Here is a 12,373-nt window from a genome sequence, read left to right as displayed (position 1 = left end):
AAGCGACAGGCACAAACGCAGACTTTAAAGGGGGATCTCACACCACACACACACACAGTTTTAATGGTACAGGTGCACAAACACAGCACACACAGCCTTAACAGCACAGATCACATTATGCTTGCACAGTCTTAAAGGCACGGACACCCTTACACAATGCACAAGTCCTTAAAGTGATAGTAAACTTTTCCCTTTGTCTAAACAAATCTGTAATGTTATAGATATTTTAGGAGTTTAACTATTCAGTTGTTATGAAGATGCGCTATAACTTACTTTTTAATGTAGAGCTGAAATCCAAATACCCTGCCCACTTGCCACCAACTTGAAAAGTAATATTTTAATTGAACTAACAGTTTGAAATATTTTCCAATCATCTCTCTAAAACAAAGGTGCTGTATGACTAGAGAGCTGATTGGGGAACCGTTCAAACTGTTAGCTCAACAACAAAAAAACACACACACTCACAGACTAAAAGCACAGCTCATGGCTTTGTGTGAATGCCATAAAATCTCTATAACTCTTTTAATGATTGCCTTGAGCCATCTCTAAGGGGCCAATTTACTAAAGTGCGGACGGACATGATACAATGTAGCGTATCATGTCCGCCGCACATCGATAAATGCTGACAGCATACACTTTTGGCATTTATCATTGCACAAGCAGTTTGTGAACTGCTAGTGCAATGCCGCCATCAGCAGATTCCCGGCCAATCGGCCGCTAGCAGAAGGTGTCAATCAGCCTGATCGTATAGGATCGGGCGTATTGAAGTCCGCAGCCTCAGAGGCAGCAGATCAGTTATGGAGCAGCGGTCTTTAGACCACTGCTTCATAACTGCCTGAAGGCTTGCGCGGAAACGGGGCATCACGCTCCATTCGGAACTTGATAATTCAGCCCCTAAGTCTGTGTGTACCATAAACCATCCATTTATAGCATTTAAGGCTGTGCGTGAATGCCATGAGCTGTCCTTTTAAAGTTGTGTGTGAACATTGTGGCACCTGTACAATTACAACTGTGTGTGTGTGTGTGGTGTGAGCTCCCCCTTTAAAGTCTGTGTTTGTGTCTGCCACTTTAATACTGGATGCCCCTTTAAGGCTGTGTGCATTTGGGTGTGCTTAAAAGCCTGTGTGCCTGCCCCTTAAAGACTGTGCATGGTGTGAGATGTTCCTTTAAGGCTGTGTGCGTTGCGTGCGGATGTATACTGTTATCGCTCCCTTTAAGACTGTGTGTGTGTGGTGTGACTTTACCCACTAAAGGTTGTGTGTGCCTGCCCCTTTAAGAATGTGTGAGCAGGCGGTGAGCTGCCCTTTAAGGCTGCGCTAGGTGTGCATGGTGTGAGCTTTTCCATTTACACTGTGTGGTTATGGTGCAAGTTGTCCTTTTAAAGGCTGTTCACGTGCCCTGTCCCTTTAAGACAGAGTGTCCCTTTAAGGCGCTGTGCTTTGCGTGTGGATGCATACTATCACTCTCTTTAAAACTGTGTGCGTTTAACCACTAAAGGTGGTGTGTGCCTGTACCTTAAAGACTGTGTGCGCAGGTGCCGAGCTGCTCTTTAATGTTGCGCTGCGTGGACATTATGGTGATCTGTCCCTTTTAAGGCTCTGTGCGCAGGTGTCGAGCTGCCCTTTAAGGTTGCGCTGCCTGCACATTATGGTGATCTGTCCCTTTAAGGCTCTGTGCGCAGGTGTCGAGCTGCCCTTTAAGGGTGCGCTGCGTGCACATTATGGTGATCTGTCCCTCTAAGGCTCTGTGCGCAGGTGTCGAGCTGCCCTTTAAGGTTGCGCTGCGTGCACATTACAGTGATCTGTCCCTTTAAGGCTGTGTGCGCATATGTCAAGCTGCCCTTTAAGGTTGTGCTGCGTCCACATTAAGGTGATCTGTCCCTTTTAAGGCTCTGTGCGCAGGTGTCGAGCTGCCCTTTAAGGTTGCGCTGCATGCACATTACGGTGATCTGTCCCTTTAAGGCTCTGTGCGCAGGTGTCAAGCTGCACTTTAAGGTTGCGCTGCGTGCACATTAAGGTGATCTGTCCCTTTAAGGCTCTGTGCGCAGGTGTCAAGCTGCCCTTTAAGGTTGTGCTGCATGCACATTACGGTGATCTGTCCCTTTAAGGCTCTGTGCGCAGGTGTTGAGCTGCCCTTTAAGGTTGTGCTGCGTGAACATTACTGCGATCTGTCCCTTTAAGACTGTGTGCGTGTGGTGCTAGTTGACGCTTTCAAGGCTGTGGTTTTTTTTGTCTGTCCCTTTAAGACTGTGTGACCAGGTGCTATCCTGCCCTTTAAGGCTGTGTGAACATTATTTCCTCTGCAGTTTGTACAGTTGTTACCGAGAGGGATGCTTTAAAGTGATGGTAAAGTCGTATATATTGCCAAATATATTCCTGATGCTCTTACCTTAACTAGCACATCGATGTGCTTATATAAATAAAAAAAACTTTTTTCACTTTGTAATACCGTTTTTATTTGGCTAACCGTACAGTGTAATAATCTGCCTCTCTAGATTTTTTTCACAGGGGCAGCTTTGATTGACATTGCTTTTAGCCAATTATCAGCTCACCATGCGCCCCATGTGAAATAGGAACTGCACGCTCCCGTGCTCTCAACTAACTCATTGCTACTGACTGCGCATGCGCAATTCTTACGCTACTTGCGCATTTCTAAATGAGAATACTCAGCTCCGGGTTACATAAACATAGCATCCGATGTAAGTAAACAGTAAATCATTCCTTTCGTACTGATTCACTGTTTACTTTCATTTCTGTCTTCATCAATTAGTTTTCTCTTCATTTATACAATTATTGTAAGTATTTATTGCCAAAGAATTACCTCAAAAAAATGACAAACCTTTATTTGAAAATTATAAGTAGCGTAAGAATTGCGCATGCGCAGTCAGTAGCAATGAGTTAGTTGAGAGCACGGGAGCGTGCAGTTCCTATTTCACATGGGGCGCATGGTGAGCTGATGATTGGCTAAAAGCAATGTCAATCAAAGCTGCCCCTGTGAAAAAATTCTAGAGAGGCAGATTATTACACTGTACAGTTAGCCAAATAAAAACGGCATTACAAAGTGAAAAAAGTTTTTTTTATTTATATAAGCACATCGATGTGCTAGTTAAGGTAAGAGCATCAGGAATATATTTGGCAATATATACGACTTTACCATCACTTTAAGTGTCTGTGTACAGTAAACAGTTACAAATGTATAAAAACCTGTAGGCTGAGGGTTTGATACAATGTATCCATGTATGTGAGCAGAGGTGGCTGGCTGTGGAAAGTCTATGGGGAAAACAGGGACTTTACACCCCAAAATATGGCTCCCCTTTTTGTTCCTGGAGACACAAACACTGTAGCATTGTTGGTTGCCTTCATCTGAATTTCCACGCCATTTTTTGTAGGAAAATAATGAGATATGGCTGAGAAAATAATTTATTTTAGAACGCTAAACTAAGATTTTACCCACGTTTTGCTTTTTTATGGTTTTGAAAATATTTAATATCTAAACTATAATCGCGTCTGTCGCCGGTGTTGTGTCGAATCTGGAGATCTATCAAAATCAGGAATCGGCAATTCCCGGAACCCCGCCCACACATCTCTAACCCGCCCCACAGTCACATCTCTAGTAAGCTAACCCACACTATGCCTTACGTCCGCCCAGGCTACCTCCCACTTCTACTAAACTCCACCCAGGATACCTCCCCACTCCTCCAAAATGCCACCCAGCTACGTTGGGACAGATGAGCTGTCACATTTACTATGTTGACAACATAGTATTTGTGACAGCTTGTCACGTATGAGGCAGGGAACACAATAAGTACAGGTAACATATATACATATGCTCTGTAAATAGTCACTGCCATGTGACTACACTTTATATTCTAACTAAGAAACACACTGTGTATATAAACACAGTAAGTATAGGTGATATATTTAAATATGCTCTTTAAATAATGACTTATAAACACTGCCAAATGCCACTTTATACAGTAAGTACGAAATACAAGGCTAATAAATACCCTGCCTCGTACGTGACAAGCTGTCACAAATACTATGTTGTCAACATAGTAAATGTGACAGCTCATCTGTCCCAACTTTCTAGGTGGCCTTTTGGAGGAGTGGGGAGGTATCCTGGGTGGAGTTTAGTAGAATTGGGAGGTAGCCTGGGCGGACGTTAGGCATAGTGTGTGTTAGCTTACTAGAGATGTGTGGGGTGGGTTAGAGATGTGTGGGCGGGGTTCCGGGAATTGCTGATTCCCGATTTTGATAGATCCCCAGATTCGACACAACACCGGTTTTGTGGGGCCACGTGACACTGTACATGAAGTTTTTTAATATAATCCGCCCTATACTTTAAGTGTTGATCATTTGGGATTCACATATTTTTTAATATTTCTTGAAATTGTATGTTTGTTTGTTTTTCACCTCCATTGTACGGCACCGCGCGCATGCGCACTGAAGCCAACTCGCCTGTATAAATCCTGGACCCTCTGATGCCGTGTGCATGCGCGGAGTGTGTCGGAAGCAAATGCGCAATAAAGGCTAATCTCCAAATAACTCCTAGACCCTTTGCTGATACTGAAACAGCTGTATATGTTTTTTTCCCCACCCCCATTGTACGTAGGGTTGCCACCTGTCCCGGTATCACCGGGACAGTCCCGGTCTGGGACTGTATGTCCCGTGTCCCAAAACTAGGCTCCAGTGCCCCGGCCTGCCCAGCTTCCATGTCAGACACACACAACACTGTTGATTTTTTTTTTTTTTTAAACTTTGGTGAAGGAAAACTAGGGAAAACTAGACTCACATGCTGACGCTACACGCAAAAGAGAGGAGGAGAGTATAAGCAAAAGTGAGGGGGGAGAGAGAGAGCAAATGAGGGGGAGAAAGAGCAAAAGAGAGGGGAGGGAGAGAGCAAAAGAGGAGAGGGGAGGGAGAGAGCAAAAGAGGAGAGGGGAGGGAGAGAGCAAAAGAGAGAGAGAGAGCAAAAGAGGGGGAGAGGGAGCATAAGAGAGTGGGAGCGAGAAAGCAAAAAAGAGGGGAGAGAGAGCAAATGAGGGGGGAGAGAGCAAAAGAGAGGGGGGAGGGAGAGAGCAAAAGAGAGGGGGGATAGAGAGCAAAAGAGAGGGGGGATAGAGAGCAAAAGAGAAAGGGGATAGAGAGCAAAAGAGAGGGGGAGAGAGAGCATAAGCTGCATCCAGGTTGATTTAAAAAATGGCAGGGTGGTAAAAGAATTCAACGCTGCATCCAGGTGGATTCTTTCACCACCCTACCATTTTCAGAATCCACCTGGATGCAGGTTCCGTCACCATAATAGACTGCCCTTCTGACAATAGCAGGGTGGTTCGGTGGTTCCTTCACCACAATAGACTGCCCTCTGAGCAGGCTTTCCCACTAGTAGGTATAATTGAAAAACAATACCAGAGTTAATAAGAAAGCATTAGTTCACCTTTCCAAAATATAGAATTGTATACCTGATTTAATAGTAATAGCGCTTAAAAAAAAATGCATTCATGCTCTTTTCCCTGCCCAAATTAATTTAACAGTGTAAAAAATAATTAAAAAAACAATAAACATAAAATAATTGCACCAAAATCACCCTATGCAAAACTTAACAAACTATAAGACATTTTTATACTCTTTTAATTTTTTATATTTATTTGAATGATTGTATTTTTTAGCTCAGAGAAACAAGATTACTTGTGACTAACAACAAAACAAATTAAATCTAGAAGTTGCTGCATGGTAATTTACTGTGACAGTCACTTGACAGCTATAAGGAAGGACACAAACTACATTTTGATGGTTGGACCTTCTTCTTTTAAATTATGCTTTTCATTATAAGTTTCTATTGTGATAGGTGTGTCCTTGCCACCCACCATAAATATAACAAATACTGTGAGTTAGTTGTTATTGCAACGACAGTCACCTTGAAACTGGATGGGCATAGGGCCACTGATTTGAAATAGTAAGTTTCCTGCTTTCAAATAAGAGGTCTCATCTTACGCAGGTGGGTTAGCAAAGGAGTTACTCATTGCCCATTATTTTTCTAAAACATATGGTTTTATCAGGTAATTACTCTTACCATGTTGATCACCTAATGCTTATTTGGGGATGGATGCTGTGTTCCTTTCAGAGAATAGAACATCTTAAAACAAACCTAGAGGGCAAGTGATTTAAATTTAAACAGCCCCTTCATGCTACCTAAATGGATATGATAACCCTCATTTTGAATAGGCTATTCCCCTATTTTATATGAAGGAATATTGTGAGTGTGGTGTATGCAGCTAATACGTTAGGTAGGTTAATGACATTTTATAGCATTCACTTATAGATGACAGAGATATGGGACTAATCATTAGAAAGAGGGGGCACTCCTCTTTTAGAATGGAGTCTAATCCCCCTCATTTTGGCTTAAAGACACCTAATCTTACACTTATTAACCCCTAATCTGCCGCCCGACATCGCCGACACCTACATTATACTTATTAACCCCTAATCTGCCGCTCCGGACATCGCCGCCACTATAAAAAAACATATTAACCCCTAAACTGCCGCCCTCTTGCATCACAAACACTAGTTAAATATTATTAACCCCTAATCTGCCACCCCTAACATCGCCACCACCTAACTACATTTACGAACACCTAATCTGCCACCCCAACGTCGCCGCCACTATACATGGCGGCGACGTTGCAATCAGCCAATAGGATTGAGCTTGCATTCTATTAGCGGGTACAATCAGCCAATAGAATGCAAGCTCAATCCTATTTGCTGATTGGATCAGCCAATAGGATTGAAGCTCAATCCTATTGGCTGATTGCATCAGCCAATAGGATTTTTTCACCTTTAATTCCGATTGGCTGATAGAATTCTATCAGCCAATCAGAATTCAAGGGATGCCATCTTGGATGACGTCACTTAAAGGAACCTTCATTCTGGAATAAGACTTCAATTGAAGAGGATGCTCCACGCCGGATGTCTTGAAGATGGACCCGCTCTGCGCCGGGTGGATGAAGATAGAAGATGCTGTCTGGATGAAGACTTCTGCCCCTCTGGAGGACCACCACGGCTTGGATGAAGACTTCTCCCGGCTTTGTTGATGACTTCTTGCCGCTTGGATGAAGACTTCTCCCGGCTTCGTTGAGGATGGATGTCCGGTCTTCAAAACTGTAAGTGGATCTTCGGGGGTTAGTGTTAGGTTTTTTTAATGGTTTATTGGGTGGCTTTTATTTTTAGATTAGGGTTTGGGCTGAAAAAGAGCTAAATTAAGGGCAATTCCCATCTAATTGCCCTTTTCAGAGCAATGGGGAGCTTAAGGGACACTGAACCCAATTTTTTTCTTTTGTGATTCAGATAGAACATGCAATTTTAAGCAACTTTCTAATTTACTCCTATTATTATTATTTTTCGTTCTCTTGTTATCTTTATTTGAAAAAGAAGGCATCTAAGCTTTTTTTTGTTTAGCACTCTGGACATCACTTTTTTATTGGTGGATGCATTTATCCACCAATCAGCAAGGACAACCCAGGTTGATCACCAAAAATGGGCCAGCATCTAAACTTACATTCTTGCATTTCAAATAAAGATACCAAGAGAATGAAGAAAATGTGATAATAGGAGTAAACTAGAAAGTTGTTTAAAATTTCATGCTTTATCTAAATCACGAAAGAAAAAATGTGGGTTCAGTGTCCCTTTAGGTTTTTTAGTTAGGATTTTATTTGGGGGGTTGATTGTGTGGGTGGTGGGTTTTACTGTTGGGAGGTTGTTTGTATTTTTCTTTAGGGCAATGCCCTGCAAAAGGCCCTTTTAAGGGCTATTGGTAGTTTAGTTTAGGCTAGGGTTTTTTTTATTTTGGGGGGGCTTTTTTATTTTGATAGGGCTATTAGATTAGGTGTAATTAGTTTAAATATTTGATAATGTCCTTTTTTTGTGTAATTTAGTGGGGTTTTTTTTGTAATTTAGGTAATTTCATTTAATTTAGGTAATTTATTTAATTGTAGTGTAAGGTTAGGTGTTAGTGTAACTCAGGTTCAGTTTTCTTTTACAGGTAAATTTGTATTTATTTTAGCTAGGTAGTTAGTAAATAGTTAATAACTATTTAGTAACTATTCTACCTAGTTAAAATAAATACAAACTTACTTGTAAAATAAAAATAAACCCTAAGCTAGCTACAATGTAACTATTAGTTATATTGTAGCTATCTTAGGGTTTATTTTATAGGTAATTATTTGGTTTTAAATAGGAATTATTTAGGTAATGATAGTAGGTTTTATTTAGTTTTATTTTAATTATATTTAAGTTAGGGGGTGTTAGGGTTAGTCTTAGGTTTAGGGGTTAATATCTTTAGTATAGCGGCGGCGACGTTGGGGTGGCAGATTAGGGGTTAATAATTGTAATGTATGTTGTGGCGATGTTAGGGACAGCAGATTATGGGTTAATAATATTTAACTAGTGTTTGCAAGGTGGGAGTGTGGCGGTTTAGGGGTTAATATGTTTATTATAGTGGCAGCGATGTCGGGAGCGGCAGATTAGTGGTTAATAATTTTATTTTAGTGTTTGCAATGCGGGAGGGCCTTGGTTTAGGTGTTAATAGGTAGTTTATGGGTGTTAGTGTACTTTTTAACACTTTAGTTATGAGCTTTATGCTACAGCTTTGTAGCGCAAAACTCATAACTACTGACTTTAGATTGCGTTACAAATCTTGCGGTATAGGCTATACTGCTCACTTTTTGGCTTCCCAGAAAAAGCTTGTAATATCGGAGCTATGGAAGTCCCATTGAAAAAAGACTTTGCGCAAACTGCGTAAGTTAATTTGCATTACGGCCAAAAAAGTGTGTGGTACAGCTTTTTTGACAAGACTCGTAATAGCAGCGGTAGTGAAAAAGCAGCGTTAATTAATAGGTTAATTTAGTTTATCGTGATGTGGGGGCTGGCAGTTTAGGGGTTAAAAGGTTTAGTAAGTGGTAGTGATGAGGGATGCCAGGGGTTTAGGGGTTAATACATTTATTTAGTTGTGGTGGGCTCTGGGTGCGGAGGGATAGGGGTTAATACATTTAGTTAGTTTCGGCAGTGTCGGGGAGCGGCGGAATAGGGGTTAATAACTTTATTAGAGTTGCGGTGGGCTCCGGGAGCAGCGGGATAGGGGTTAATAACTTTATTTAGTTGCGGCGGGGTCGGGGAGCGTCGGGATAAGGGTTAAACATTTTAGTATAGTGGCGGTGTTTAGTGACAGGGTATAAATAAAGCTGGGAAAAAGCCGAATAGCAGCAAGATCGATGACTGTTAGTTAACAACAGTCTGCTGCTTATAGCCCCGTACTTGGTGTGTGGCTTTTTGACAGCTTTTTTAATAAATAAGGATAGCGTATTCAGGTCCGCGGCCATGATGTTAGGCGATCTCAGGCGAGCGTATTGGTGCCAGTGAATGCAGCACAGTTGACGGCTTGATACGTAGGCCTCAGAGCATGCAATTTTAAGCAACTTTCTAATTTACTCATATTAGCAAATGTTCTTCATTCTCTTGGTATCTTTATTTGAAAAGCAAGAATGTAAGTCTAGATGCTGGCCCATTTTTGGTGAACAACCTGGGTTGTTCTTGCTGATTGGTGGATAAATTCATCCACCAATAAACAAGTGCTGTCCAGTCTTTTGGACTTTGTTTTTCAAATAAAGATAACAAGAGAACGAAGACAAATTGATAATAGGAGTAAAAAAGAAAGTTGCTTAAAATTACATGCTCTATCTGAATCATGAAAGAAAAAAAAATTGGGCTCAGTATCCCTTTAAGCTGTTTTGAGAATTAAGAAATCCTCAAAGCCCTATTCTAAAAAAAATCATATACTAAAACATTTAAAAGAGAGCCCCCAGACAGACTAATATAGTGTAGTATATTTACCCAACTATGGGCCAGATTACAAGTGGTTTTATGATTTCACTCTAGCATTAACACTGCCAGAAGTAAAGAGTTTGCTTAAGTTGAAAGTAGAACTTTTGTGCATTAACAAAACCTGATGCACGCTAATTTCAGGACTTCTGAAATTGCAACTAACCCACTTACTCTCCCCCATAGACTTCAATGGAAAGCATAGAACAAAAAAAAACTAACACTTATCGCTCAAACACTAACCTGACTTGAGTTATTAATATTTCACATTCAAATGTTCTTTCATATAGATATGTACATATAGATACATATGTTACATTAACATTATCAGATATATACACTCACCGGCCACTTTATTTGGTACACCTTGCTAGTACCAGGTTGGACCCCCTTTTGCCTTCAGAACTGCCTTTATTCTTTGTGGTATAATTTGAACAAGATGTTTGAAACATTCCTCAGAGATTTTGGTCCATATTGACATGATAGCATCACGCAGTTGCTAACAGGAACAGCTTGGATCTTTATACTGTATCCAATACAGGTGCTTGTCCAACCAAGGAATGTATCCCTCAGAACAAAAGGTGCTATCACTATGTGATAAAAACATAAGCATCAAGTGATAGGGGGCATATACTGTATATGAAACCCCCTTTACATGCAATGCATTTCTAGGTTTGTAAACAGAGCTTTTGTAACAGTTGGTGCTTTATGCCTGATAAAACAGCTGTAACAGGGGTTTCATATATGCCCCCTATCCCTTGATGCTTATGTTTTTAATTTGTTTTTAAATAAATAAGTTTTAACTTAGCACATAGTGATAGCACCTTTTGTTCTGAGGGATATATTCCTTGGTTGGACACAGCACCTGTATTGGATACAGTATAAAGATCCGGTCTGTTCCTGACACCAGGTGTGGGTGAGCTGATACACCCTGAGATATCAGCCTGCGACTACTAGCACATCAGGGTGCTCTTGCTAAATGGGAGTGCGCTTTTTGCTTACTTTATCCACTGCTGTGAGATACATTGGATGATCTACACAAGGCGCCCCTCTATCTGTTTGTTAAAGCCATTTGCCTGCCTTTTTTCCCCTAACACCTAAGATCTCCTATATTTGAGCCCTTATAACGTTATTGTTTTTTGGAAAAAAGTTAACCACAGCTCTGAGAAGGATTGAAGCGTAAATGGCGATTGCACTAGCGCAATCGAGATTTTGCTCCACTTGTAATAGCGCAATGAAAATGGCTCACAAAAACAAGATTATGCTAGCACAAAACCGTTTGCCCCTCACTTGTCAACTAGCCCATAGTAAAAGACATTAATAAATATTATATTGATTTAAAAAAATGTTCTATACAGTTTTAAGGTATTTGAGTGGAAAGGGCTCGATAGTGTATACATGTGTATGTGTGTATTTATATGTGTATATATGTATGTATATACATATATGAATACATAAATACACATTTATACATATATTTCTTTATATAGATACATGCATACACATATTTAGGCATGTATATGTATCTATATATCCATTATAGCCCTTTCCATTCAAATAGCTTGCCATATACGATAAACCTTTTAACCCTTATAACTTTTTTAAAACATTTATATGAATATGTTTTATTATATAGTGTATACATCATTGTAACATTTTATTTTAATGTATTTATGTTGTGTTTAGTGCAACTTTAATTTTATCCCTAACCCTTTACTCAAGGTCTTCAGTCATGCAATACCAACATGCTCTAAATTTGCGCTTGAGTGAACTCGCACAAGTTAGCGCAGGTGCAATATTTCAATACTGCATGCACGCTAACATTAGTGTACCACTTGTAATCTAGCCCAAAGTAAAGAAAAACAAATGGCCACTCATGTAGCGCCTGCCATTATCAAATTTCTGGAATTGACTTACATTGCTGGTATTTGCCAGAGATGTCTGTGTTGTCCCTATTTCTTCTCTTGAACATTTTCTGTTTGGGTATACAAGGAAAAAGCATGCTGCCTCCTTCTGTGGAATGGGAAACAATTGTCTTTATATACTACATATTATCCTGCTGTGTGTGTGTATACAGTGGGTCCACAATCACCTACTGGTTTTATATGATCATTTATTAAAATGTAGTAAGGTATTGACAACAATTAACACTCAGACAATATCCTCTTCACAAACCACTTGCTAATACATTTTCAACTACTTATTTTATTAAAAAGTTAACATCCTAGCTAACATGCATGTCATTTGTATTTGTTTTTTTTAACTATTAACATCTGGCATTAATTATATTAGTATGTTCTTGCTAGTTCTTCTACCTGTGCTCCAGTAAATGCTCCTGTTAGGGCCTTTGGAGAAGGACATTATTTGAAATACCTTTTGTAATCATGTCAAAAGAGTGTTAACTTGATAACACATTGTTCACCTAAGTGCTGAAAAACTTGAAAAATGCCAGCTTGCAGCTCTGAAATATTTATATATGATAGTACAGTGCACGCTGAATATAT

The sequence above is a fragment of the Bombina bombina genome, chromosome 1 (genome assembly GCF_027579735.1).
Source record: "Bombina bombina isolate aBomBom1 chromosome 1, aBomBom1.pri, whole genome shotgun sequence".
NCBI classification, from domain to species: domain Eukaryota; kingdom Metazoa; phylum Chordata; class Amphibia; order Anura; family Bombinatoridae; genus Bombina; species Bombina bombina.
This window is presented reverse-complemented; position numbering follows the sequence as displayed.